At 34.1% G+C, this 17,114-nt stretch overlaps 1 long non-coding RNA gene across 1 annotated transcript; it reads right to left on the minus strand.

Moving 5' to 3' along the window:
* Positions 1-1,418: 1,418 nt before the first annotated feature.
* LOC129256374 (uncharacterized) lies at positions 1,419-13,507 on the minus strand. The gene is made up of 3 exons (XR_008583991.2): positions 12,999-13,507; positions 7,610-7,688; positions 1,419-5,438 (listed from the first exon to the last, which is right to left on the minus strand). It is a non-coding gene; the product is annotated as an uncharacterized LOC129256374 (long non-coding RNA).
* Between the last annotated feature and the right edge of the window lie 3,607 nt (positions 13,508-17,114).

Below are 17,114 nucleotides of genomic sequence, written 5' to 3' on the forward strand. Positions count from 1 at the left end.
TTTTGGGGGGTAAATAATTGTCACTTTAACCTGTTTGTTCCTATTTCTGTGGAACTTGTTTAGTATTAAATAGGAAATTTTTAATAATTTGTTTCAATTTCTCATGGTTGGCAGGTATGTTTATAGTGGGGTTAATGTGTGGATTTGCAGCACAGTTGCAGGAGCAAATGTCATGGAACCCTTTTTGCAAGCCAAAAGTGACAGTTTCTGAAACCCCCCACTCTGAAGTTAATCAGGCTATTTTACAATGTGTAGATGGTACATTAATTATTGTACAATTTTGCTAAGTTTTTAAAAGGAAGTTCATAATAAAACTACCACTTTTGCCTTAAGTGAGTTTTCATGGAATGACCAGCTTAATTCAGTGTTAAAAGGATTTCGTTTTTATTTTCTATACCGTCATGATTTGGATTAGCTTTTTGCATTTTTTTTCTTTGAGGATAGCGACAATATTAAAGGTGAAATTGGTGAAATGTAAAGCCATGAAAATTGCAGCTATTACAGGTACTTTCAAAGATTATGTCACTATTTGGGTTGCAGCAGGTCCAGTCTCATTGCCTCCCCTCCCCACCCTTGAACATTGCACATTATTTGCAATTATCACATTGCTTTTTAATGAAATTTTATTATCATAAAGTCTTTGTTAATGTGCAATGCTCAATTGGCCATTCTGCGCACCCCATCTCCTATTCAGATTCTTGACGTGGTAAAATGTTGCAAAGTGCATTGAAACTTGTGGTAAATTCCTTTGCAGGGGCCCGTTGCATAAAACTTTTGCCACAAAAAACTCTGGCAAATTATTTGCCAGAGTTTCTTAATGTGTAATTTTCAATGGCATAATTTTGTTTGCCAGAGTTTTTCTATGGCAAAAGTTTTATGCAACAGGCCCCAGCAATTACTGCATTATCCTGCTAATTCAAGATGAAATATTTAAATAGCCACCAAAATTAAAGTATGCTTGGTGAACCCCAACATTTTTCGATAATCATAAATAAAAATCATTACAGTAAACATTTTGAAAAACTCAATGATGCACTTTGCAACATTTTACCAAGTCAAGAATCTGAATGGGGGGGGTGCAGAATTCCACGCATAATTTTTTACCAGAGTGAACTTCACAGAATGATAATTATTTTGTAGAATAGATTTTCATATTTCTGACAATGTGTTAAACGTTGTCATACAATTAATTGATGTTCTTGAATAATAACTGACAATGCATAGAGATGCCATGCATAAATTATATATTGCGTCATTTACAAACCAAAATAAATATTACCTTAAATTGGCAATCTCCAATAGCGTGAAGTGTTCAAATGTTTCTTGCATCTATTCAATTCGAGTAATAACGTCAAGTTTGTTCCATTCATGAAGTTCACTCTGTTTCCCAGCTATGTAAAAATTTACAGTGCGTCCCATAAAAAAGGAAACCCCATCTTTATTGAAAGATAACACCATCATTGATAAATTTAACATTACGAGTAGTTAAGAACAACCAGATATTGAGAGGGGAGAGAGAGAGACGCACAAGATAAGAACGAGTGGGAGGGGCGGGGGTAGTGGTAGGATAGTTTATTGTATTATAGTGTGTAGATTGGTGCAAAAAACATGAAAGAAAATAAGTGGAAATTGTGTGTACAAAAATGAAGATGGGTAAAGAATGGAAGAAAATGTTAATTATGGTTAAGGCAGTAGATTAGAATAAAAAAGGTTGGTCTAAATAGAAATGCACTTGGATGCCAATAATAACGAATGTAAAGCCCCCCCCCCCCCCCCCCCAATGAAAAAAATGCATCTGTGAAAGTTTAATACACATAATTTTTTGAATTATTAAATATCATAAAAACATTTTTTTTTATTATTCTAATAAGGCAAATGGATGAAAAAGATAATGAATGCGACACCCCCCCCCCTACTCATCGACTTCGTAAAAAAGAACAGCTAGTGTGTTTGAGAAGTGTAATGCACATTATTTTGATAAGGGAATAGTAAAATTCTCTATACTGTAGCCTGGAGTAAAAAGACTAGGACGTGAAATAAAAAATATATCAGGAGCCCCCCCCCCCCTCCCACATCCCCCTGCCCCAAGAATAATAGAGAGAGCAAAATAAATGCAGATGAACGTATTAAAGTGAAGAAGGGGTCGGTGCGTGTAAATGCGTGTTTGTGAGAAATGATGGTAGATGAGATAGGGTGAGGCAATGGAACGGGGTGCTTTACGCAGCGTTTGGCAAGGTGGGTTGACAGAAGATGAAAACATTTGATGGGCGGGGTCGGATAAGAAATAGAAGAAAGGGGTGTGGTAAGAGAGGATGCTTTACGCAACCTTTGGCAGGATGGGTTAACAGAAGATGACAACATTTAATGGGGCGGGGTCAGATAAGGAAGAGAAGAAAGGGGTGTGGTAAGAGAGGATGCTTTACGCAACCTTTGGCAGGATGGGTTAACAGAAGATGACAACATTTAATGGGGCGGGGTCAGATAAGGAAGAGAAGAAAGGGGTGTGGTAAGAGAGGATGCTTTACGCAACCTTTGGCAGGATGGGTTAACAGAAGATGACAACATTTAATGGGGCGGGGTCAGATAAGGAAGAGAAGAAAGGGGTGTGGTAAGAGAGGATGCTTTACGCAACCTTTGACAGGATGTGTTAACAGAAGATGACAACATTTAATGGGGCGGGGTCAGATAAGGAAGAGAATAAAGGGGTGTGGTAAGAGAGGATGCTTTACGCAACCTTTGGCAGGATGTGTTAACAGAAGATGACAACATTTAAAGGGGCGGGGTCAGATAAGGAAGAGAAGAAAGTGGAGCAAACATTAAAATGTTATAATAAATACGAAGTAGACAAAGCGGGGAAAACGATATCATTTAATACAATATCTAATGGAAAGAATATAGTGTTGACAGTGTGTTCAAGTCACATCATGGACTATGTGAAAATGTCATTCACACTCTAAAGATGCTCAATTTAACAGAGTCGCACAGTGTTTCACACCATGAACTTTGTGAGAATGCGAAAATGATAAAAAATTAACAGTGTTCATAGATTTCACATTTTTGTTCCACACTGTGAACACACCGTGGAACACACTGTGGGACATTATGTTCTTTCCATCAGAAATATTCTTGTCAAATAACGATTTCATACAAGTTTGCAAGGCCAAATTAATTCGGCAGAAATAATAACATGCAGATATTGACGGCTGAGCACCTCTGTTGTTCTTCTGAACATACTGAATATATATATATCAGAAATTTCATTTTCATCATGCCCATCATTTGTAAATAGGGCCTGTAGAGTGTTGTCAAACATCAACGTTAAACAATATTTCGATACAAATGATTATATGTAGTGGGGGTGTGCTGGGCTATATTGGATTATCTAGACCCCTCAAAAAGTCCCGCAAAAAGTTCTGCAATTAAGTTGGGAGTTATCTCTTATTGCTCCATTAGGTGAATATGGTATCACTGGAAAGTATTATTATTCCTCTATACAATGATGTTCCACCCATGTTATCATGGGATGTGCAATCCCTGTAAATATGCAGCATTATCAAAATAAAATTAGTTGTCTTTGAAGTGAATTCCTCATTGTTTGGAGGATGGACTCTTTGTTTGAACACTGTTAACATGCACTGACGTGCGCCATATGGATTTAGTGTGTTTGGAATAATATTAACGTTGAACCCCGTCATTGTAAAGAGTTAAGAAAAACTGGTTCGAGATATTGGTTTCATCTTTTGAACATGTTTCAGATGATTGATAGTTGAATAACAAAATATAAATCATCCCTCAAACTTGAGTTGCAGAACTTTTTGAAAAGTTTTGTTAATCATGAGTCCAGACATTTACATCATAACTTCCACAATATATGGTCAAGTTATCCGTATTCTTCCGGTGTTTCATCACGATAATAATTTTTATAAAGTAAATTACAAGTGATATGGATGATTATGTCTAATTATACATTGATCTTTCAATACATATCAATTAATCTTTATTATTATTTTTTATTTTTTCATTTGTGCTTTTTTAAGTGACTTCTTTTCCTAAAAAAAAATGTAATTCCGAATATTCACAGTTTTCCATGCTTCCTGTAACAAGGCACTTGAAAGGCATGAAATTATTACAAGCTTTGAAAATTATATAAAAGGCCATAGCAGAGCTTGACCCTGATTTACAAACAAACAGAAAATGCCATGTATAATCATACATATCAATACAAATATAGGGTATGGAGGCTGGAGGAGTGGGGTTGGGGTTGGTAAAAAGTAAATCCCGATCTAGATATTTTGTACATAAAACAGAATATGGCAAATATGAAAATACAACATTATGTGATGTTGTCTTTCCTTATGAAATGTTAAGTTTGACTTAGTGGTCCTATAACATAACAAACTCTTTTAAGTTGGTATATTAGCGTGAACAGTTTTGGGCAGTAAAAAAAGCATTTTGCTTTTATTAGCATTTTTCGTGAGCGCAATATATGGGTTCCAGGCAAGTAGGAAGGATTTCTTTGCTTAACGGGGATACCAGTGAATTCTCATATTTTCTATGAATAGAGAAAAAGGGCCATTCGTGAGTTTTCCTCCCTTGAAACATAATATAAGCACTGCAAGAATGAGTTCATATACATCACTTCCTTCAAAAATATTAGTGGAACATTATTGTGTGTTGATGATAACTAACATCGCGCTGCCTTTTCTAATAACACTGTTTTACCAGGTTATAAGAGAACAAGATTATAAAAAAAAAAGATGAGCCAATGAAGTTTCAGGGTCCCATTGAATAATATTTACTATTTGACCCCCATTTGACCTATGATATTGTACCTTTGCTAATTGGCAGCTACCTTGGTAAAGGGCTCAGCAGCCAATCAAAATCCAGATCTCAATAATGAGGAAAACACAGGGGACGTCGAACTTTTTACATTGTGCACAATTTTGAAAAATTCTCTGGAGAACAAAAAATCGAAAATTGAGAAATACAGATCATTTAAAGATTTGACATGCATAAATAGTCAAAATCGGACTAACACTTAATAAAAATCTCGATTAAGATTATACTGAAAAAATGACGATACAATCGCCAAATTTAAGAAAAAAAATCTCTCTTTTTTTTTTTGGGGGGGGGGGAGGAGGGGGTCTCAGCACCAGCCTCCAAGCCCTACCAGTAAATGACAATGTTACCACAATACCACAATAGAATTTTTATCCAACTAAGCCCTGCGCGCCATGAGTGCATAACCTCCCACGGTGATCCACATCCTGCTCGATCCACTGCGGATGCATCGCTGACCGCTGAGTCGTGGTGGTCGTCGAAGTCGTCGTCTTCATCGTCATCGAATATCACTTTCTCCCTCCAGTGTATCATGGGCTCGAGGGAGTCACGACTGGCTTCAAGGGCTTGGTCGACATGGATGATCTAGACGTACAGGCCTAAAATGAAATGATCATTAAGAGATATAAATATATTTTTGTCAAAAATTTGGGAATTAAGGGGTAGAACTCTAATTTCACTTTCTCTTATTTTGCCGCCGAATTGTCCCTTAATAAATCATTTCCTACCTCATTCATATTTCATATGTTTATTGTTTCTCCCCAGTGTCATTAAAACGGTTGAGATTTATATAAAGAAACATAGTGTAAAACGCGATATCAAAAAAAGAAGAAAACCATGTAATCTTTTAGAGAAATGTGCCCTCTTCAACCATACAAGGGATCAATGCATCAGATATCATGGATAAAGAGTATTTGATTGTTTTTTATCTCAATGTAGATAAAATGTCAGCCAAGCACTATTATAGTTTGTTCTTGGATAAAAAAGCGAAGGACCTGCTTGTTTACATTTTGGCAAGATCGTTTAGACTTATCAAATTAATTCAGTTAGAGTGACGTATTGAAATTGAAATTTCAGCAAATTAATAACAATGTAATAAAAACAAATAATAGAACAATTTAAACTCTTTTCACTGAATATTGCCCAGAAGAGACAATTTATGGGGAATTTCGAATGATAATTTATGTCATATTTGCAACTGCCAGGCAGCTATATGTCGTTTTTTTTTATTGGCATGCAAGAAAGTCAGGATATTTTGGAAAATGGAATATTTTTTATCTAGATATTGACATTAATGAAAAAGTGAATATTATGGGATACTATAACCGAAAAACAAAACTTATTAATTTCATCCTTAATTATGCTCAATTTACTGTATATAAGAATGCAATAATAAAAAGAAACATGTGTTATATGGAACTATGTATTGAAAGATTTGATGTCAGAAATAAGATTTTACATACATGTAAGTTTGAAGTATAATCAGAAGTGATTTAATGAAACTGATTTGCAGAAGATGCGTTATTATTTAAAGTATATAACTTAACGTATTATTTTTTGCTGTAAAATATTGTGCGATATGGTGTAAATTTTTGTGTTTTAAAAGGTGTACATTTTGATCTTTTTATGGACAATAAAGTACCTCGATTGAGGATGGATAGAAAAAATATTCGTAATCTTTTTCGAGAAATGTGCCCTCTCCAATCATATATGGGATCAATGCATCAGATATGGATATGTAGAGTATTTGATTGTTGTTGTTTTTAGGGGGGTTGTCATGGCCCTTGTTAACCGGTGATGCTATATGGGTGCTTTCTTTCCTAAATTTACCTTCATTTTGGAACCCTTTTTTTTGGGGGGGGGGGGTGCTTGAACAAACGAGCAACCCCTCTTACAAAATCGTTTCAAGGCCCCTGTTTACCGAACTTTGTCACATTAACTTTGTAAGAGCTTTTCTTTGGGGGATTCCTCATGTTTCATTTGAAGGTAATACGGGCCTTTTAAAAAGATTTTTCCTAGAATTTGAAGGAAAAAAACACAGGCCTACAAACTGTATCGCCATCATTCTAAGTAATAGAAAGACATTTGGACTTATCTTTTTCGGGAGGGAGGGTGCTAATAACTAAAACTGAAAAAAAAAATTGCTAGTAAGGCCACATGTAAGGTAATGGAAGATTCTTCTGCAGTTATCATTTCCAAGTTACTAGTCAAATAGTACTCGGAGAGAAAGGAAAATTCATAAAAATTATAGTAATAAAGACGTCTTACGATAGTTGTCTTTTAAAAATGCAAACGAACCCAAATTTGCCCGCAAGTTTGAATAAATCTTTAGTAATGAATTAAGTCAATATCAGGATGATATCAAGAACAATTTTTTTATTCATTCACGAAACATTTGAAAGAAATAATGAAGCGATCCCGAAAAAACCGATTTAGGACGAAATCATGTCAAATGGTGGAACAAAGAAGTTACTAAATAAACTGAAATAAAAACAGAAACTTCTATTTCAAGCCATCAAAGAATCAAGAAAAATCATGTTTGATAGAAATAATGAATTTAAGAAAAGGAAGATAAAGAAGCCCAAAAAGTTCGACGAAACCAGAAAGAAAATTTGGGCAAACTTTTGCAGGAAATTAAACAGGTATAGGTTTCTACATGCCAGAGACATAGATAAGGTCATGTATAAAACATTTGAATAAAGGGACTGCCAGAAAATCACAAAAATGCCTAAATATTGGTTGAGAATGGGAAAGTCATGACAAACCTTACCAGAGAAAGTAGAGATTCTCATCTCGGAATGTTCATTTCTATAGGTTCCATGCTCTGATATGCTGAAGACAATTATCATCTAAACAAGAAAGATAGAAAATAGTGGGTTAATGGGGCAAAAGAACATTATTATTCAAGTTCAAGTTAAAGCTTTTTTCTGTTTATTTGATATTAAAGCTATACAACGACATTATTTAATTTTTAAATAAAACTGCTTAAAGAATTTGTTTTGCTCACTCAACATATTCTCTGTTAACATCAGACAATTAGGATTATCAAAAAGTAAATTATGACTGTGTCTGAAAGATAAATTTGGATTTGGTGAATTCTTCCCCCCCCCCCTCATTATTGGGACAGAAACATTTAAATGCCAAAATCTTTGTACATCAATCTCATAATCTGCGGGTTTGGTGCAATTTATCATGTCAATTTAGCAAAAAGATTAGTGACTATAAAGATTTATATCATTTATAAATTATTCATACTTCAATTTAAAAGGATGAAAAATAAATGTGTTATGCTAAGTGTTATTGAGACGAAGTCAGATATATACAATGGCAACAATACCATGACTGATTGTAAATCTAAATAATCAACGAAAGAAGAAGAAGGACGTTCTGTCACAGGTGTAAGAAGTCCATGGCTCCGAACCGATTAACGTCATGTTATCAAGAACAATTAAGGGTGTGATATAAAGCTACATCGTCCTCATTCAGCAGTACATGTATCATGATTATTACTATCATCATAATCAAAGCCATCTTCATCATCATCACCATCAATATCATTATCATCATCATCATCATCAAACATCAACACCACAATCACCAAAATCATCATCATCACCAACATCTTCATCATCATCATCATCATCATCATCACCATTATCATCATCATCACCGACATCACCTTAATCATCCTCGTCATCACAAAAATACATTTTTATTTTTAGGGAGTATCTCTTATTAATTATATTCTTCCAGCAGCAATAGTGAATTTGTGAAGTATTCTGTGACTGTGAATTTTTCTCATATCACTTGAAACGATTTTCAATAAACGAGGGCCACAAAATTAATCTGAATTTTTTTCTCGAAGTTATGTTGTTTTAGTCATATTACACTTCCCCTGTTTTTTTATTGAAATGATGGTCTAAGATGGTAATCATTATCATCATCATCATCATCATCATCACCACCACCATTATCATCATCATCATACCATCAACAACAACATCATTATTATCTTTATACCACCATCACCCTTATCATCATCATCACCGTCGTTATCATTACCCACATCATCATCACCATCACCATTAGATTGGGTCGCCTCCATTTCCTATCTCTCTTTTTTAAAAATGCCTTTCGGTATAAGAAATCTTTAAAATGCAATGGAGGACAACAAGATGGTCATCATCATCATCACCATTACTATCAGCACCACAATCACCAAAATCACTATCATCACCACACCAACATCATCATCATCATCACCATCATCACCATCATCAACATCATCATCATCACCATTACTATCAACACCACAATCACCAATCAACAATTTTAGGGAGTATCTCTTATTAATTATATTCTTCCAGCAGCAATAGTGAATTTGTGAAGTATTCTGTGACTGTGAATTTTTCTCATATCACTTGAAACGATTTTCAATAAACGAGGGCCACAAAATTAATCTGAATTTTTTTCTCGAATTTATGTTGTTTTAGTCATGTTACACTTCCCCCGTTTTTTTTTTGTATTGAAATGATGGTCTAAGATGGTAATCATTATCATCATCATTATCATCATCATCATACCATCAACAACAACAACATCATTATCTTTATACCACCATCACCCTCATCATCATCATCACCATCGTTATCATTACCCACATCATCATCATCATCACCATTAGATTGGGTCGCCTCCATTTCCTACCTCTCTTTTTAAATAATTCCTTTCGGAAATCTTTAAAATGCAATGGGGCATTTTCACGGTAACTGACATTACACGGCACAATCTTACACACCTTTCATTGTATGTATCTGTAAAACAACAAATGATGGGAGTTTGCTTTTGATAGAGTTAATAAAGTGAACCTTGTTGTATACTCTGATACTAAGTTTTTCAATGTAACCACATTTGTTACACATCAGCAAGCAAAAATGTGTAACTGACATTACACAAAAAGGGGGCTATGATAATTTTACCACGACCATGCTGGTAACTGACATTACGGTAACTGACGTTACACTTAATTTCCCATAGAGATAACACATGGAAGTCAAATGTGTGGAATCATTGCATTGTATCTTCTGTGCAGGGCTTCATATGAAAGTGAGCTTGAAGCGGAAGTATACCTGAGTGACTAAGAACTTTTCAATGAAAAAACTTTTTCTTTTTCTTAAAATTTTCCTTTTCTTTGATTTGAAAATTTTAGTATTGTTTGTCGGTAACTGACATTACAGATTAACACTTACCAGTGCTATATAATTTCCAAAGGCATAATTTCTTGGTACTTATATGTAAGATTTTTTTAAATCATAAAAGTTTCATACATGTAATAATTCACATTTTAAATTATTAAAAGATAAAAAAATATATGTTTTACTTTATACTCGGGGGGGGGGGGGTCATAGCAGCTACATGTATTCCTATAGTAATTTAATATTGCATTGACTGTACACATGGATTTTTCTGACTATACACCCATTTACATATCACTTTTATATTGACTTTTTAAACCTTTCCCTTCTTCAACCTCCCCCTCCCCTCAAAAAAAGGCCAAATGAATAAGGGTCACCTCCCCTAGGCTACCCGTCCCCGAATCTCATGCAGCCATGCAGTTTTATTGATTTATATTCTGGTCAGTGTAAGCAATGCCTGTTCATATCTGTCGGATTTCAATTTTCTTCATTATTTGTTTAATCATTCTCTTTGCTAATTTCTTTTTTAATCTGTCAACAAAAAATAAACTCCAGCTTCTAAACTGAAACTGAACTATTTGTAAATTAGAAAAGACACAGTTTTAGTAGATCCATGCAACATTGATCAGAACTGTCAAATTTCACTTTTCATCTATACTTTTAAACCAAAAACAAAAATTGTATCACACATCTACCCTACTAACAGGTATAAAAACCAGGAATTTACTTTTAGCCCGGCAATGCTCAAAAGAATCCTAGAAACTAAAAAAGGGGCCCTGGAAACCCCCATTCATAAAAGCTTATCAAATGTTGCAGATTTAGGCAATAGGTTGGGAAAAGTACCCCCTCCCCCCGAAAAAAACCAACTTTTTGTCCTATACAAACAATTAGGTACTTGGTAAGTACATGTACATATGCAATTTCACAGTATTTTTTTTTGCACGATGGGAATGCAACTTTCTTCATAATTTTATATAGTATTCCTTGTAAACTATAGGCCTACCTTTTAAAAGTCAATATTAGCAAGCTCCTTCTGGTGTGATTTAATTAAGTGAAAGACTTAAATAACAAGTATACAATATTTCTTCACCATAAAATTGACCACATTTGCATTTCACTATTGGTAACCAACGTTTTATCATGGTAACTGACATTTCATCTCGTTAACTGACATTACATTTTCCACTTGGTAACTGACATTACACATATTTAATGATACCCTATGGCTTGATTGTTAATTGATTATCTTTAATTTTGGTGTAGAAGGGAGGGGTGTTACCTAAGGAGGAAATCTACCAAGTTTCATATAATATATCCTCTTTTCTGGAAAATGAGAAAAAAAGTTCACGTTTTTGGTAACTGACATTACATACCATATCACATACTTCATCAATATTTTTTTATCAGATACAGTAAATGAATTACTGGTGATTCTTTCTATGGGATTTTATAAAGTGTCATAATAGCAAGCTAAATCACAGGGGAAAACATGCTGATCAAACCTGTTCTTTAACTATCTGTCAGAACAAAATATGTATCAATATACCATTTTCAACACTAATTTGTATCCATACTTTGGCGGCCATTTTGAAATAAAAAATGGCTGCCAGAGTCGGAAAAAAATTGTCCCAGAAACTTCAGGTCTTGTATCATTAAAAAACATAAAGCATTTGACATAAATATCAATTAGATTTTTTGCCTCTGTGTCCATCTGTGGTGAAAATGCCCAATGGAGGACAACAAGATGGTCATCATCATCATTATCATCTTCATCACCAACATTATCATCACCATTATCATCATCATCATCAACAACATCATCAACACCACAATCACCAAAATTACCATCATCACCAACATCATCATCATCATCACCGACATCACCTTAATCATCCTCGCCATCATAAACATCAAAATCAAGATCCTTCTCATCATTATAATCATTATAATCATCACCACACTATCTATATACAGAAATACATTATAAAAAAATATAGGTAACTTATTTTTAGGGAGTATCTCTAATTAATTATATTCTTCCAGCAGCAATAGTGAATTTGTGAAGTATTCTGTGACTGTGAATGTTTCTCATATCACTTGAAACGTAATTCAATAAACGAGGGCCACAAAATTAAACTGAACATTTTTCTCGAATTTATGTTGTTTTAGTCATGTTACATTTTTCCCTGTTTTTTATATTGAAATGATGGTCTAAGATGGTCATCATCGTCATCACCATGATCATTATTATCTTTATACCACCATCACCCTTATCACCATCATTATCATCATCATCACCATCGTTAGCATTACCCAGATCATCATCAACGTCACCATTGGATTGGGTCATCCCCATTTCCTATCTCTCTCTTAAAAAAAAAATCTTTTCGGTATAAGAAATCTTTAAAATGCAATGGAGGATAACAAGATGGTCATCATCATCATCATCATAATTACCACCACCACCACCATCGGGCCACCATCATCATCATCATCATCGTTATCATTATCATCATTACCCAGATCATCATCACCATCACCATTAGCTTGGACCACCCCCAATTCCTATCTGTTTTTTTTTGTGTGTGTTTTTTATCAATTCCTTTCGGTATAAGATTTTTTTTTAATGCAATGGAGGACAACAATGTTGGCGGTGATGATCTTACGAGCAATGAAATAAACTGTGACCCAATCTACTTAGTTCGCATTGATCTTTATAGGCCTATACTGTTACAATAAATCATCAGTTAGCGACATACATAGACTGGGTGTTTTTTAAGCTCTAGAAAATGATGCTTCTGAGTTTTGACAGTAAAAACAAACAAGAAAACAGTATTAAAGCAAAGTTATTTCACTTTTCAGTCAATCAACCGCTCCGAAATCCATTTCCTCTGGTTGTGATCTATAGTATAGCTGATATCAATGTTAAAAAGGCACAAATTTAAATGACTTTCTTATTCTTACCTATTTCATAGTCCATTATGTTGCTGTATCTTCCATGTCGAAAATGCACTGTACTCGTCAAACGTTTGATCAATATACTTTTTAATGGAAGAGTTTTTAACAACACCAATTAGATATCCGCAAGTTTAATTTCTTCCCTTGTTTACAATCAAGAAGTCACCGACTACACAGATTAATTGTCGTTCTCGAACTCTCCGTCTACATTTCTTACACGCATGTTGAACCGAAAGGCATTCTATTGTACGTTTTTGAATATCGCCCATTCATGTATCACCCAGTGGTAGTGGTATACTTCTATTATTCCGAGGGAGTTATTCAGATTTCCCGCCTTTGTGAGCCCGTGTCGCATCAGTGCTCATTACGTAATCACCAAGTCCAGTGACAGTCAAGGGCACCTCTGAATTTTGAAGTTCAGAGAACGGGATGATTTCGCTGATTTATTTTAGAAACCTATTTGTAGATCTATAATATGACGATTCGTATATCAGAAGCTACGCATGCGAACTGCCAGCTGAAATGTTTTCTTATAAGCGGAAGTTTAAGTACTGTGTGTAAGAATTCGTGAAGAAGACGTGTATCCAATAAATCGAAAAATACTTGCGCGAAGCGCGAGTTAAAATTATTAATGAATTAAGTAAGCTGAAATAATATATGAAAGGTTAAGATTTAAAACACTTTTTACTCCTGATAATCACAAACAGTATCCGTATCTAACTTAAATATTAAATAGCTAAAATGCTTGCGCGAAGTGAGTACTGGAGATGGATATTTTAAGGAGATAGCATCCTCTTCATGATTAGAAAAAAAATGCAGAATATAAATGTAGCTCGGGCTATACGCGCTCGCGTTTTTTTGATTGGTGAGATATGTAGCCTCTTCACAGCAAACAGTCCTAAAAAGTCCCTTTTCGGGTACAAAATACAATCAGCTCGCACTTACCGCTGGCACCATTTGTGCAGTTTTTTTTTCTATTTATCCTCAATTGAGGTACTTTATTGTCCATAAAAATATCAAAAGATACAAGTTTTTACATCAACAAAATTCATATCGTATCACACAACAATATTTTACAAAAAGTACAACAAATACAGTAAAATATGTTACTTACACCACCAGTCACAATTCCTCGGCCCACTGTCACCCGTCGAGAACCAGAGAACAATAGATTCAGTGGACTGAATCCATTGTTCTCCGGCTCCAACAGGCCAGCCAACAGCGAACCCAAAAAACCGTGACTGGTAGTGTATTCACTCAAAGTAAAAACGCATCTTTTGCAACTCATTTTCATTAAATCTTTTCTGATTATACTTCAAACTTATGTGAAATCTTATTTCTGCTTTCAAATCTTTCAATAGATAGTTTCCATGTAACACATGTTTCTTTTTATCATTACATTCTTTGACATAATTCTTATATACAGTATATTGGGCATAATTAAGGATGAAATTGACGAGTTTTGTTTTTCGGTTGCCTATATCATATCCTATAATAATCGTTTTTTCATTAATGTCAATAGCAAGGTCAAAAATATTCCGAATAAGACACGAAACTATTTTCCAAAATATCCTGACTTTTTTGCATGTCAATAAAAAATGACATATAGTTTCCTTGCAATTGCAAGTACGACATCAATTATCATTCGAAATTCCCCATTTGCATAAATTGTCTTTACTGGGCAATATTCTGTGAAAAAGTTTAAAATTGAATTGTTTTATTTTATTGTCATTAATTTGCTGAAATTTGAATTTAAATACTTCACTCCAATTAAATTCGTTTGATAAGTCTAAACGATCTTGCCAAAAATGTAAACAAACGGGTTCTTCTTTATATTTATCCACGAACAAACTATAATAGTGTTTAGCTGACATTTTCTCGACATTTATTGAGTCACCTGATGCTAACTCAATCACATTTGGTTCTTCTGTTTGTAGCCGTTGTGGGGTTCTTGTATTACGTAATTTCTCTAACCAGAAGTGTGGGAATGCCTTTTGAGTTTTGACAATTCGAAAGAAGTAGGCAATTGTCTGCGTTTAAAATAGTTGCTAATACATGAAAAATCTTTCCAATTCCCATCTTTTATAATCTATCCCACTTCATAAATCCCCTCTTTGATCCAGTTTTGAAAAAATAACGTTTCTTTCTCATGTTTTATATTGCTATTATACCAGATAATTTCTTGGTTTATATCAAAAACATTAAAAATGTGAATATACTTTATTTCAGACCACGATCTAAAAAGGTCAATGTAAAACACAGGTAATTGTTTTCTTTTGCATATTCTTATTATATCATTTTTTTGGCAGTTCAATCTCAAACACATAGGAATGTCAGAAATTTTACTGATCCAATAATTGAATAAAATTTTTCATGGTGTTTTTTCACCTGAGATATATTTTTGAATCCATGATAAACGAAGAGAAAAACATTTGTAAAGTAAATTGACCATTCTAAGGCCTCCTTCTATTTCAGAATTACATCATACATTTCGCTTGACCTTTTCAGCTTTGGAATTCCATAAAAAAGAGTATATCAATCTATTTACCAATTTAACTATTTTCAGGGTACTGGGACTGCTGTTGCTGTATATACTAATTGAGAAGTGACTAAATGCTTTATGACAGTCACTTTCCCATACAAAGTTAGTTTTCGCATTTTCCATAAGTCTAAAGTACTTTTTATTTTCTTCACTTTACCTTCCCAATTTAAGTTTTCAACTTCTCTATGAAATTTTCCAACATAAACCCCGAGACATTTTATAGCATTTTCTGTAAATTCTAATTCCTCAGTGTTTTGGACATTGATATTTAATCTCATGAACTTAGATTTTGACCAATTAATTTCGGGACCGGCATTTCTACCAAAGTTTTCTACTTCTCTCATTATTTCTTTAACATTAGATTTTGACCAATTAATTTCGGGACCGGCATTTCTCCCAAAGTTTTCTACTTCTCTCATTATTTCTTTAACAGAGTTGGCAGAATCGGCAAAAATTGTAGTATCATCTGCAAACTGAACTATACGAATATCTATGAAGTCTGAACAATCTGATTGAGGGTTAGGTACTTGAATACCTCTAATTTTTGAATTTTGTTTAACTTTTGCTGCTAAAACTTCTGCCAAAATAATAAACAAAAGGGCAGACAATGGACATCCTTGTCTTACATACACCCCTATCAATCAAAAACTTTTTAGATATCCAACCATAATTTATTATTTTACCACTGGCGTTATTATACAAAGTCTTAATCAATTTAATAAACGAATTTTTAAAACCAAATTCTTCTAGTAAAGTGAATAAGAAATTATGATTAACGGTGTCAAAGGCTTTCTAAAAGTCTAATGACATGATGATACCAGGTGTCTCAGTACTTTGACAAAAGTCAATTACATCCTGTACAAGTCTAATGCATTCAGGTGCAGAACGATTTTTCATAAAACCAAACTGATCTTCAGATACAATGCAATGAATAATTTTCTTCAATCTAACAGTCAAAACACGAGCTGCTAATTTGTAGTCTATATTAAGAAGTGATATGGGCCGCCAATTATCTAGAAGATTTTTGTTGCCCTTTTTATACATTTTTATTTGTGCAGTTAGATACTCATATTTTTCATGATTACAAAAAAAATGCTAAGAAGGTTAAATCTTTCAGGTGTAATTACATGAAACGTCCAAATATTTGAGCCCGTGTTATTTATTTCTTCCTTATGAGCTTTCTAATCTCGCACGTAAAAACACACACACACAAAAATCAGCTTTTAGCTGCCGATGGGGAAAAGAAAATCTGCCCCCCCCCCCCGATGAAAGCTGGATCCCCCTGGGGCTGGTATCCCCCTCCCACACCCTCCATCAGCTCGGTCGCTTTGCCCCCTAAGTTTGCCCCCTCAAAAATAGCTCTCATAAAATTAACTTTTCGTATTCCTGGTTAAAAGTTTTGCTTCCTTGCGACTTCATGGATTTTTCTTTTTATTTATACGCAATGTTTGTCCCCTAAATGGTATAATATGCTCCTTCCACTTTTTTTTAGAGAGGGCCAAATAACACGAAATGGTAGAACATATCTAATTTATTATTTTTTTAACATGGAGTCTATTTTCCTCAATCGTGGTATTTAA

This window comes from Lytechinus pictus, chromosome 3 (genome assembly GCF_037042905.1).
Source record: "Lytechinus pictus isolate F3 Inbred chromosome 3, Lp3.0, whole genome shotgun sequence".
Taxonomy (NCBI): domain Eukaryota; kingdom Metazoa; phylum Echinodermata; class Echinoidea; order Temnopleuroida; family Toxopneustidae; genus Lytechinus; species Lytechinus pictus.